This window comes from Oncorhynchus mykiss, chromosome 30 (assembly GCF_057628025.1).
Source record: "Oncorhynchus mykiss isolate SJ-2025 chromosome 30, ASM5762802v1, whole genome shotgun sequence".
NCBI lineage: Eukaryota > Metazoa > Chordata > Actinopteri > Salmoniformes > Salmonidae > Oncorhynchus > Oncorhynchus mykiss.
In genome coordinates this window covers 32,138,288-32,152,448 of record NC_143051.1, presented here as the reverse complement: position 1 = coordinate 32,152,448, position 14,161 = coordinate 32,138,288, and the positions used below count along the sequence as shown (strand labels likewise).

Here is a 14,161-nt window from a genome sequence, read left to right as displayed (position 1 = left end):
AATTTAGCTATTTTAATTCCAAAAAAGATAAAGAACTATCATTAGAATAACATAATTGCTTACTGAGCTATTAGATGACCCTATTAAACAAAAACAATCCATGTTAAAAGTAGCCTATTTCCTGGATTTGACATACTAACTTTTTACTGGAGGGAACTTTTTTGTTGAATAACCTTTACTAATCAGATTTTTTAAAGGAAGTCTTGGTCCAATTATAATTGAACTTGACTAACGAGCGTGAGCTCAAGAGTTAAACACACAACGAAGACCCACAGGAGACTGGCTGAGGCTCTCTAATCTAATTTTACCAGAGGGAAACATGACCACTGAGGTGAGTCCAGAGAAAACCTGCTACCGTAGCAACCTGCTAGCAACGGCAACCCAGAGAGACCACCTGGCCAATAGGAAGCCGAATAAGAGACGAATCCAAAGGCTCTAAGCCCTCAGGCCTGTAATGGCCCCATTGTTATGATCCGGCATCCAGCTGTATTATCCTGTCACTGGCTTTTTATCTTGTGCTTTCTCCAACAAAACAATGTTTTGGAAGGTTTTATCCTGATATGACCTGCCATTGTTTGGGCGTTTTGCCCATGTCACCCTTTGCTGCCTTTCCCATTCTCAAATCGGTCCGTCAGCTCGACTTCCTCTGAGTCAGGATTTGTAATACCATTTTTTTTATTTTTTATTATTTCACACCGAGCCTAGTTGTTGCCTTTCTGTTGATCTACCATTTATTTATCAATCAGTCTTTCACCCAAAGTACACACTCTTTCTTCGTTCCGGTGCCCTTTCATTTCAGAAATGCCTTTGTTTATATCGCTTGTCCAACGATAATGGCGTTCTCTTTATGATCTTTTTACACTGCCAATGGGTTTTTAGTACAGCATGTCAAAACTTAATTGAGTGTTGGATGCATGCTTAAACAAGTTGTCTACAGTATCTGTCTTGTTGTTTGATTACTGGATTAATTGGTTGTTTGGCTATCCCGGGGCAGTTGTCCAGAGCTGTGCTTTCAATGGCTTAATGTGTTTGGCCAATGAATTACTCCACTGATGTATTTTGGAGATTTATTGAGAGTGGTTTGACTTTGGGAGGAAATAATGGCATGCTAAGACAGAGATCAATGCAGCTTGCTTGGTCATATCTCCAGCCATTCCAAAGGCATTCTGCCTGTACTCATAGACGGAACGTTTGGGTCATGGAGAAATTTTTCCTGTTGATTCCCAGTTTCACTCTAGGCAAGGCAGTAGAAAATCCTTTACAATAGGTCACCAATCTGAGAGCGGGATTGTGTAAAAGGGTGTGCCTGTGACATCCACCTCTCATGGACAACACACCTAGAGTGAATCTATCTGGATTGTTCCATGAGCTGAGACAAAGACCAATAAATAAAGGAAGAGCGGGAGAGAGGCAGAGAATAAGAGCAGGCAGCAATGAGTTGATGCAGAGGTAAAGAAAATGGAAATAAGAAAAAATTACGCAATGGACTTAAAGCAGCCTTTCTTAAAGTATGGGTCACGAACCACTTGGACCTGTTAATGGTGGGTTGCGACGTGTCAGAGTAAATGTATAATATTTCATGAATTACTGGAATTGATTTGGCCAAGGGCATCTGCACTCTCTGCTTCGCAGCGGTCTCTGCTCAGTTTGGCAGCTGCGCGAGAGGGAAATGCCCGTGTACTTTGCAATTCACCGGATCTTTTTTTCTGCAGTGTTCTTGAAGATCACTCCGCGACACATGATGCAGCGCTGTCGTTCAGCAGCAGATGATGCGCTGTCAGCCACTGACTTGTCCTTCCCACTCGCCATCACTCACCGCTGTCATCAAATGGACTCATGCTAGCCACATGTTCAATTGTCATGAAACACAAACACGGGGATGAGTTTCTCTCTCTTTCATACAAACTTTGAGAATTAACGAGGAGCACCCACCAAGTGTTTTGTGTGGGGAAGTGGTGAATGTTAGTAATGATTCTCTCAAAGCAAACAAATGAATAAAATGACACGTCCTGACCGAACATCCACAGCACGATGGTAAACCCAGGGAGTTCTTTCAGAAAAGGGCAGAATGCTTCGGGAAACAGTGCTTCAGGAAACAGTGCTTCCACAGTGGAAAAGTAAGTCAGCTAGCAAGGCATTGTTGTCATTTTATAACAGGTGATGATAAGCATAAATAAGGGAGTACTAACTAACTCTCATAGTAGTAGATGTGAGTTTCTCTTTCAAACAATCCCCTTGTCTTGTACACAGCTAATAGCTAACATTCACCAAAGCAAGCTAGCTAGTTACTGATGTGCAACCCTTATTAACAGTATAGATGAAGATGAAAAATGATCAAGCCTATTGTACATCTCACTGTAAAAAAAATATTGTTGAAAACTAGTCTAGGTGGGAACTGTTGCTGTTAAAATACAAGTACTAATTTGTATTCTGAACTGGATTCAACTGATTGAAGCAAGATGCTTTTTGAGGCAAACACACTCACACAGTCCTGGGTTGCAAGAAAGACTGGAACAAATAAGACGAGACAGAGAAGTTGAAGAAAAGTTCAACTGAAAGAGGGCAAATAGAAAGACAAAGACAATCTACATACAATAAAGTTCTGAGGAGGCTGCAATCCTAGAATGGGTTTACAATTGGCTGATGCAGTGACAGGTGTGTGTAGGTGTGTGCGTGTTTAATACTTTGCTGCAAAGTCACTACAGAGAGTTCAGAGAGGGTTCATCTGATCTTGGGTTTTTAAGCCAAATCATATCAGCACAAAGAGATGGCGTAGCCCAACACAGACAGCATCTCTTTGCGTAGATTCTGGACACACTCCAGCTGACTAAACTGAGCCATACAAGATTTTTCATCAGCTATCAGTACAAAATATAATAGCAATGTGTGTAATGACAGTGTCTTTGTTCAACTGTTTTGTTCATCTCCATTTAATTAACGCATTTCAAGTTTGATATGATAGGGCTTGATGCTGTGTATACCATCAGAATAATAATTTTTAAAAAGGCTACAAGATGGAGAAGTTTTCGTCAAGTGAGCCCTTAGAGAAATTTGAAATGGCGTCTGTCAGACTTCCACTAAAGTGAGTGCAAAGACGAATGGGTGCTCCAGAAAATGTACTCTGGATTAGTCCAATGTTCAGAAGTGACCTGTCTGGGTGTATGAGCACCTATCTTTCCCGCTAGTTTGAGTTCCTAGTTCCGAGGTGCCCATTTTCTCATTAATCTTCGAGCCCATCTTCTCTTCAATCGGACTTAAACCACAGGTACACTTCTCTCAATGTGTCCCTCAAGAACAAAAATGTCTCCTCAAGAAGATTGGGCCTGAACGCTAGCAGACATGATTACGTGACCAATGATAAATGAGTTCTAACGAGTATCCCAGCCTGCCTTAACAGATTCCCTTTTCTCAATCCGTCCCTGTAGCAACACTGGGTCGTAATGAGGCTCATCCTCGTTAGGCCATGATTCATTGACTCCACTCCTTCTCCGACTTAATGAACCTCCACTTCCTTCCTCCTCTCTTTTCCTTTCCACTCAACTCCCCTCTAAATGTCCATCCCTTTTTCTCAAGCACGCCCTCCTCGCCAATCCTTCTGTTTGTATTAGGCCTCCTGACTTTCTCCCCGTCTCACTTTCTCACCAGTGTTCTGTCTATTCTTTCATTCTTTCACTACTTTATTCCCCTCTTTTTTCCTCTCTCTGCCTGTTCGGTCTCTTGTCATCTTTTCTGTAATTTCTCATCCATCAGCCTGACAGTTAGGTCGGAACCGTCACTTGTGATCAATGGGTGTGACCTCACTTCCTGTTAAGAAATTCAATTATTCACTTCTTCCTGTCGCCCAACCAATCAGGCCATTTCCAGTCTGTCACAGAAGACATTAGTTCCGACTGAAGAGTGCTGAACATCCTTGCGGAATAACCATAAACAATCCCAATGACTCACAAAACCATGGCAGAGAGCATTTTATCATGGGAGGAATGTTACAACTTTACACTAGACAGTTCTAATGATACAATACCGCTGATATTTTGTGGATGGGACTCAAAGGGGAGAGAATGTGTGTGTGTGTGTGTGTCCGTGTGTGTGTGTGTGTGTCCAATGGAGATGATGCATCTCAGTCCCTCTTGAAGCCATTTGCTTGTTGCCCTTGGTAACAGGTGGTGAGGGACCTCTGCTTAACAGGGTGTAATAAGAAATCAAAGTCATCACTGCACACCGGGTGGAATGATCGATACGCCCTCCACCAGCCATACTGGAAGGACACGGACACACACACAGACACACACACACACACACACACGTCAGAGCCCCCCCCCCCCCCCCCCCCCCGTTGCACAGAGCACTTCTACTATAACCTCATCTTAACAGATGTCGTGCTCAGCTAGGGTCAATGAGGGGATTACAATCATAGTAAAGGCGGAGAGCAGAAAGGGCACGGTTTACCCTCCCATGAACCTACAGAGCTTTTAGGCGTCGTCTTGTGGTTGAAACGATGGTGGGTGGGTTATTCAAGGGGTTGGGCTTGAGCAAAAATGTTGTCGACATAAATGTTTTGCTTTTCTACTTTTCAACTCACATGCTGACCAAACCGGACAAGCGCCTGCGTGCGCCTTCACGCACATGTTGATTCTGTACCCCCACACCAGACACGATCAGGACACGCAGGTTGAAATATCAAAACAAACTCTGAACCAATTATATTACATTTGGGGGCAGGTCAAAAAGCATTGAACATTTATGGTAATTTAGCTAGCTAGCTTGCTGTTGCTAGCTAATTTGTCCTGGGATATATACATTGGGTTGTTATTTTACCTGAAATGCACAAGGTCCTCTACTCCAACAATGAATCCACAGATAAAACGGTAAACCAAATTCCTTTCTCGACATCTCTCCTCCTTCCTCAGGCTTCTTTTTTACTTCTTTGGACTTTATATGGCGGTTGGCAACCAACTTTATGATGCATTACGACATCCGACTGGCGTGTAGACGTCAGTTCAACTTTCAATCACCCACGTGGGTATATGCTCCTAAACACCAATGAGGAGATGGCACATGCTCTTAAAAACCAATAAGGAGATGGGAGAGGATGGACTTGCAGCGCATTGAGCGTCACAAATAGAATCTATTTCTATTTCAGCGCCTGGCCACACAGACGCAGATGTGACGCGAGCGGTGTGGTCAGCATGTCACACATAGGCTGTTGTTCTGTTTAAAAAATATACAGGCTTCATGACGAGTCAGTCCTCATATTCTCTGCCCCAGTTCTAAAGGGTCGAAGACTAAAAATACATGCCTATATATACCAACATCAATAAAGCCTGTTTTCATACACAATGTAGCAAAGATATGCCACAGGGGTTCATCTATGGACCCCTCTGTTTACCACGGGCTTGTTTGTCTGTGTGTTACCATTTTGGGACGTCGCAGGAGATACTGTAGCGATGAGACAAAGATGATGAGATGCGCTTTCACTGTGATTTTTTTTTTATCGTCAGCTGGGTAATCAGAATGGCTTATTGCCTGATAACAAACAATGGCCGGGAGAACAGAGACACAATGGAATTGAGAGGTTACTCTTGATTTTTTTGTGAGGCAGATTCCGGGAGTGTATGTGGCAGAGGGATTGAAAATAAACAACAATTTGTGGCTGTAAAGTGTTTGAGTGTACACCTTGGGCCTCCTATTCCCGAATTTGCAACCCTTTTCTAAGAAACGCCACAGTATCTGATAGGAAGAAAACAACATCATGGGTTGTACGCTACAAGGGTGATTTTTTTTTTTATGTGTGTGTGTGTTCCCATCTAAGTACAGAGCAATGCCATGGTGTCTTACTGGGAAACGAGACTGTGATCAAAGTGATGTAAAAGCCAGACACGACTGAGTCTGACACGTTTAGAATCAAACGTTTACATTTAGCTCAACATAGATTGTGGATACACTTTGGAAGGATTTCTTTTATCAGCCTTTGAAGTGTTGTGTTCAAAAGGAGGGAAAGGGATGTTTTTTTCTTCTGAGGCGCGCAAAGGGGGAATTTTAAAAGGTATGTTAAAGCCGTGTAAAGAGCGTCCATTTCAGGTGCCCCCCGTGGTTCACACACCCCATAGTCACCTGCAAATATTTTATGTCAATACCACACAGACATTGACATAGACACAGAGACAGACAGACAGGCAGGCACTCACAGCCCATCCATTTCTCCTATAAGCATACCTGTTTTTCTTCCATTGGAGCAGACTTAAAGGTGGATGCATTCCAACAGTAAGGGCTTGAACAAGATGTCAATCAGGATTGAGCAATTAACTCCATTTGCGGGGCAAATTGTGATAAGGGGATGAACAAAGCAAGGTCTCATAGCTCTTTTGTTGCCACCTGTCTCTCCATAACTCTCATACACCGCAGTCCAATAGAGGAGAGAAGAAGAAAAAACACGGATTTGAAAAGATGCGAAGAGAGAATGAACAAAGATGTCATGAGAAGAAAGAGGGAAGATAAAGATAAGAGCGAGTGTAAGGAAAGGAGAGAATATTGAGAGGGGTGGAAGAGTGCAGAGAAATGGAGATGAAGAGGAAGAAGAGTGATAGAGAAGAAGGGATAGAAGGAAAGAGGGAGAGAGGCAGAGAGAGTGAGAGAAACAGAGCAAGAGAGCAGCCAGCCAGAACTAATTGAAGACCTACTGCTGAGGCAGAGTGGGCGTGGGTGCCTCTGTGTTGCCGGGAGCGACTGCTCAAGGTGGTTGTTGCCCCTACAACACCCCACCCCCCTCCCTCCCCCTCCTCCCCTCTATGGCTGTTGATGGAATGTGCTAATTGGATCAAACGGATTACAGATGTCTACGGGCGCTGGCTAAGTGTTTGTGTGTGTGCGTGTGTGTGTGTGTGTGTGTGTGTGTGCACATTATTGTGTCCCTATGGGTGGTTTTGTGACTTTTGGAAAATTGTGTGTCTAATTCTCAGAGAACGGTTTCAGATGTAACCACTACTCACAAGAGGGACATTGTGTATCATGCGATATTGTGAATATTTGTGTGTGGGTAGGCATGCATACCATGTCTGAACATTGGAGCAAGTCTCATAATAAAGTATTGTATTAAAAGAGTTGGTGCGTGCCAGTGTACCAAATGTGTATACAAGTATAATATTACAGCTCACACACACGCACACACACACTCATGGTCCATAACAATTTATATCCTATGAAAAAACAAATTATCCTCAGTGTTTCACCGTATAGTTCATTGAATGCTACCATAAGCCACATTTAAAATCCATAGCTCATTAAACCAATGCTCCTGCACACTATGTGGGCTAGCCAAAGCCTCTCACCTCTGCAACTATGTGCATGGGCAGCAAACCCACAGGAAAAAGGACACTTCCCTTACAGTAGTTCCACATCTGTTGGCCAGATGACAGTAATACTACAGAAAGAACTCTATCCCATTAGCTTTCATCACTCCAACTCGCTGCCATATTTAACATTTCAGCAACGAGTATTTGAATAACAGTTAGCACTCAGCTGATATGAATAAACAAAGCTCTGCTCAGTTGGCCACTCTAAACATCAGCTGTGACCTGCTCTGTGAGCTCTTTGTGCAAGTGCTTGGTCCGGCCAACCCTAACACTCACTTCCACAGGATCTTTGTCTTTACCATTTTCAGTTGAGTTATAGGCTAATGGCTGTACGCATAAGATCCTCGTCGTTAAAATAGCTGAATAACATAGAAAATCATGGGTATAGAAATCCCAAAAAGACATAACGTGAGATACCTAATGTGAATCCCTAATCCAGTTCCCACATTGTGTCATCTTAGCAACTCAACCCTCTAAGCCCTCCCATTAACAAATACACAACTACATTGCTATTATCATCTCCGTGTATAATTGGCCCTTATGCACAGATCTAAGATCACCCTTTCCACATCCTAATCTTAACAAATTAGTGATCAAATGCACAACTGACCTGAGATCAGCCTATCGATAACTAACTCCAACTGCCTATGGCTATTATGATGTTGTGAAAGATTTAGGTCTACTTCCTGGTAAACGACTGAGGATATATCAGGCTTTAGTAAATCTCTATACAAGACTATAGCAGAGATTATGGCCTGTAGTGAATTAAAGGGGATGAGGGGAAACTATCACTGAGATTTGAGTCTGTCTCAGAAAGCCTATATTTAATGCCGTTGTGATGTTTCTTAAAGGGATATGGAGATGTTTATGCATGCATTTAGTGAATGAATGACAGTTACTCATGATACTTAATCTGTGTATGTGTTGTTACTTAAAGGACATTCATGTTCTACAGTACATTAAAGACATACTGAACGAATGCACATTTACAGGCAGACATGCACGTCAAGTTCCCGGTCTACATTGTAAATACATCATTTACAATGTCCATATGTGCACTCACAACCATGAAGAAGACAACTGGTCGTGCACCTTTAAATTAACCTGCCACAAACCATGATGCATCTTCCACAGGTGAATCCAAGATGTCAGAGAACCAGAACGAAGTGAGCCTGGAGTTCTAAATCGTCATGTCCTCTCTTGACACACACACACACACACACACACCCACACCACAGCCTCAAGCCTCACTGCTTCCAAAACATCCCAAAACAATTGTCACCAACCAACACAACCCATAATAATAAGCGCCCTCTTTTAATTGGCTCCTCAGGAGTTTGAGGCATTTTCTAAATTGGCTGAGAGAGTAGGTGTGAACTGTCTTGAAGAAAAGGCCCCCCTAGCAACCCCATTAAATAAATGCTGCCGACTGACAAGAAGACTTGCCACTGCTGGTGACAAGGCTTGTTTGTCGGTGTCTGGAGTTTATTGGACGAAGAAAATGAAAACAACAATAACATCTGCTTTGTTTGATGTCACGAGCAGCGTGTGTCAAAGAAACTTTTCAGACACAATGCCATGTTTTGACAGGGTCCACTATATGGCTGCTTTGTCAAGGGGCCCTGTCATGCCAAATAGTGTCCCCCAGCCAAATAGTTTCGGTGAGTTCTAGCATCTGTTGCTAGGGCTGTTGCTAGAACTTGAAACATTCTGACCGGATTTCGTAATGAACCAAAGCGTCCGTTGCTATGCTGGTTGCTTGGCTCTATTTTACCTCGTAGCGGTCGCGAAGGAAGCCAGGAGGACGCGGGCAGTTCTAGTTCTATTTCACCTCGCAAAATTATTACCTCAGAATTGCTCTCCAAGGATGGTGTTTTTGACGGTGACAACCTGCTGACTACCTGCTGCTTCAGAGGACCGAAAAGACTGGAAAGAGAACACTTGTTCTTAACCGTATATGTGTCTTTATATGATAAACTATTGTTAAATATGAATAAATAATTTAAGCTGTTTTTAGATTGACGTTGCTAGCTTCTGTACTTATAGCTTTAACGTTTCCAACCAGGTGAAGTACTATGAAGGCACCACTGATCTCGACAAGAGGCGCAACATTCAGAGAAATTCATAATTCAGGGTAACAGTTCAGTTCTATAAGATAACTGGACGGATTTAGCTATGCACAACCATTTTCAACAACAATTTTCCATCTAGCTAGTTAGTCATCTACATGATGCTAGCTATACATAGTTCAGTGCTGGCTGCTGAGGGGAGGATGGCTCATAATAATGCTTGGAATGGAGTACATGGAATGGTATCAAACACATGGTATGTGGTTGATATCATTCCATTCGCTCCATTCCAGCCATTATTATGAGCTATCCTCCTCTCAGCAGCCTCCACTGATATAGTTATATGTCTGTCATATTGAGGTTTCTAGCTATAAGTTAAACCTGATCGATCAAATGGATAGGTGTAAGCAATTATGGTAATTCCAAATTCCCATTAACTAGGTTTCTTCGCTAGACTGACACAGAGACGGGGTGGGGGTAGGGGGGGTTAGAAAGAAAATATGAAAGTGAGAGAGAAAGACAGCAGTGGAAATGTACTTAGACTTGAGTATTTCAACAACTCTTCCCAACTTGTTAGGCAATCATATGTACCTCCGGGGATAGATGGCCAGCTACACAGGAGGGTGATTTTTACTAAGGATGAGAAAGAGGCTGTGCTGACTGAGATGCATGCTGGTCATTTCGGAGTAAAAGCGCATGACTACCAAAATCAACCTTACGCTTCTTCTGACTGGGAATTGTCAAGGAGGTGGACAGCTGGGCAAGTGAAATCACTTTTTGTTTATCAATCACATTCTATTACATCAGAAATGATTATGATTTCAATGAATGTCATATCAGAGAGCACACAATGTTTACATGGGTTATTTTCTGCTTAAAGGTCAGTAACCTGTCTAGCCTGCCAGAAACGTGAGAGGGCAAGACTGTGGCGCCGAAGGTGAAGCCCATCTGTAACGACGTGCACTGAGAGTCGGGAAGCAAGTTCATGGGATTGAGTGTTTCAATGAAATAAACATAATACAAAACAAGAAACGCTAACAGCACACAGACATGAAACAGAAACAAAAAACGCCTGGGGCAGGGAATCAAAGAGAGTGACATATATAGGGAAGGTAATCAGGGAGGTGAGTCTGATGATGCGCAGGTGCGCACAACGATGGTGACAGGTGTGCGCCATAATGAGCAGCCTGGTGACCTCGAGGCCGGAGAGGGAGCACATGTGACACCATCAAAGTTGTTTCACTGTGGCACATGATCGGTAAGTGTCCCAATTCAAATCTTGCCCTAATAAGTTGTTTTTTAATGGTTGCTTTATTTGACCACAGCAGAGTTTAATATTACAGAATGTGTGTGTGTCAGTATCCTTACAAATATGACAGTTTGCATACTGTATGGCACAGATACGGGTAAGAATACAATGATCTTCTCTCTAACACTTTAAATGTCAGGGGTGGACCTCCGACTCTCCACGAAATCCAGCAATGGCAACAGCTGGTGTCTGACGGTGACCGATCACTTTACCGAGTGGGTGGAGGAAATAGCCATTAAGGTCAGTAAATGAAGAGTATGTGGTTAACCCTAAATTCCATTCTGTAATCCATTAAAAAGGGTGCTTGGAACCAAAGATAGATTTTCGTTTTGTATGATACCCATCAAGGACGAGACTAGCGAGGCCACCCACTGTTCTCCTGAGGTCATCTTGAGTGACTGAGGTCATGAACGCTGGAACAAGATACGGATGTTATAGGTTATATTGTGTCACCAATGGTTTGTTTTATTTATTTTTTACAATTTGTTTTTGTTTTTCCATGGCACACAATCAGACAGATTTCAATATCTTACATTGTCAATAAATATGACTTTCCTACCCCCTCCAGGTTTGGTGAATGGACCAACCAGACCCACCTTCAGACACGGAGTGAGAAGGATGGGGAGGTTTTTGACCAGGTAAAGATTATTGTCCGCTGTTAATTTATTTTCTGGCCCTCCAAGAGATATGTAAGAAATGTATTTGTAATATGAAATATAATTGCATTTCTTCCTGTTATCAATCAAGGTGAGACTGAACATGGACAAGGCGCAGGATAAACAGAAGGAGATCTACCGGAGCAGAATCAAGAAGGGGACCAAGTGCTAAGACCGGGCGAATGACTTGGGTTTGGAAGAAGGACGAAAGCAAGTTGAGACCTGGAAAACCTTGCTGCTCTTTCACTTCTAGTTGTGGTCACCATCCCTTAAGGTGAATATAAAAATCTCAGATAATAACTATTGAAGCTAGTTTTAGTTAGTTTAAATTGAAGCTAGTTTTAGTTTCCCTAACACTAGGGTTACCTTGGTGGAAACCAACAATCTTCTCCAGTTGGAGCAGCTGCACGGTCAACCACTGACGCCCTACACTTCGGTGAAGCCCAATAGACAAAGTATGTTAGGCTTTGGTTGACATTCGAGAAAGCAAGAAATTGTAGTTATTTTAACTAGGCAAGTCAGACAAGAACAAATTCTTATTTAGAATGAAGGCCTACCCCGGCCAAACCCTACCCTAACCTAACCCGGATGACGCTGGGCCAATTGTGCGCCGCCCTCTGGGACTCTCGATCACGGCCGGTTGTGATACAGCCCGGGATCAAACCAGGGTCTGTAGTGACGCCTCAAGCACTGAGCTGCAGTGCCGTAGACTGCTGCACATGAAGGTGTTAGGTGTAGACCCCATACCTTCTAATGGGTTAATAACTTATTAACAAACTGTGAAGTATCCTTATGAGACGTGTGTGTTAACCTGTTTTGAGTGATGTGCCCTGCAGACACTGTCAGAAGGCGGAAACCGCCTACGCTCATACTCTTCCTGTCTGGGTCCCACCGTGGCTGGCTGAGAAGACGACTGGTTTTCTGAGAATGCAAAGCCACCGCAGGCCTTATGGAATTCACACCTGTCAGAAGATGCTTAAAGACTCGCCTGTTGTGATTGTCACCTTGTTGTGACCCTGTGTCTGTGGTGAAGTGTCGGATTTCGGTCGAGCATGCTTTCGAGCTATATAAGTGGCCAGATGTCTTAGACACCATGCAGAAGCTGGGGAGACCTATCATATACTGTACTCTGTACCATCTTCTGCCTACAATTTATTTACTAAAGGAGAATTGTAATACTTAAACAAAGAGTCTGTGTTTCCTTTCTACTACTAATATATATATATATACACACACACACACACGTTTAATAATTATATAGACCTGATCATCTGTTGAAGAAATTGACCAACACACCACTCTGGAGGCCTAAAATGCCGAGCTTATAAAAATGTACCTCTTCAAATGAATTTACCTCTCCTGTGATTTGAATGAGCAATACCCATTGCGTTATCAGCAGCACAAATTCCCAGATCAAGACTAAATAAATCCAGCTACATTTGGCATTGGCCTGCACCGCTCTCTGTGTAAGTGTTCCATTTTGAAGCGCCGAAGTGTTCCACTGTCAACAGTCGATGGTCCCCAGGAGGTATCCCATCCACCAGAACCAGTGAGTTCAGATCAGTCTAATTCTCTGTGCTCTGAGTCGGAAGGGGACCAGCTTGAGGAAGGCTATGCCTTCCAAAAGTGTTGAAAAGTACATGTCTCCCATTTATAACACTGCACTAATCCATCAAATTCTCACAGAAAAGTGTAACCTGTGTGTTTGCTTGTTTACGTCTGTCTCCTACCCTGTTCCCTTTAACTCTGCTCCTGTTCTCCAGGACCTATGGGTTCTGTCCAACACCCAGACGTGGATCCACCTGATGTCCTCCATTACCAACCATCCTTTTCATTGCATCGGCTACTGTTATTGTCATGTTGAAGTTATCTGCTAAGCAATGTTCTTGCTCATACTGGGCACATAATGTGTGAGATACACAGATGAACTAAAAACACTAGCACTGCAAAACACTCAGAACAAAGAGAACAGCAGTGCCTGGATTTTGAAGTCACCCTCTTCAAGTCCCCCTTCCCAACTGGCTGTCTGTTGAGAACAACCTCCTATCCACACAGCAACCACCTCCTCAATATTCCACACACCAGAACTCAGTATTGTAGTCTGATTGCCATGCGAGTGTACAAAACCCCCCAGAAAATATATTAAATGACTGCACCAAAAAATATCAACGTTTATGTATTAAAAATCTTAAATATTGCGAGGTTGGTTTTCACAGCTGTTTCACAAGGTGTTCATTATTGTAAGTTGTAAGGTATCCTTTGCTGGTATTTATTTGTTCCACATTATTCATTGTTGTATCCAAGGACCTACAATATATATACACATCTTTCCCATAGACACACACACACACATATATATATATATATATATATATACATATATATATATATATATATATATATATATATATATATATATATATATATATATATATATATATATATATATATATATATATATATATATTCAACCATAAGGTTGTGCTAATGAGCTAAGCAAAATATATATTTTTTAAAGCATAAGAGGACTACTGAAATGGTATTATTTCAGTGTAGATAAGGGGAAGGGCAGGTTAAACTAAAACATGACAGCCAGACAAGCCAGTGTATGAATCAAACGGATTTTCATATGAACAGAGTGGAAATCAGCTGACTTCGTGATCTGTAAGGTAAGTAACTTGTCAAGCAGATTACACGTTTTCTTTCCCATTTCTGAAACATAGCAACGTTTAAGACATGGATTTAATGTTAACAATGCACACAAAAGTAGTTCATTTT

At 42.3% G+C, this 14,161-nt stretch overlaps 1 protein-coding gene across 12 annotated transcripts in view; it reads right to left on the bottom strand.

Annotated features, from left to right (window-relative positions):
* LOC110488308 (semaphorin-6D) overlaps positions 1-14,161 on the bottom strand; it is a 136,180-nt gene that overhangs the window by 52,474 nt on the left and 69,545 nt on the right. For 3 of the 12 annotated variants that reach the window (XM_036971697.2, XM_090228420.1, XM_090228423.1), the window contains exon 1: positions 1,694-3,606. The exons of the other annotated variants lie outside the window; for them this stretch is intronic. The gene's annotated coding sequence lies outside the window, so the exon portion shown is untranslated. Of the gene's footprint in view, positions 1-1,693; positions 3,607-14,161 lie in introns of those variants that run through there. 12 annotated transcript variants of the gene reach the window in all.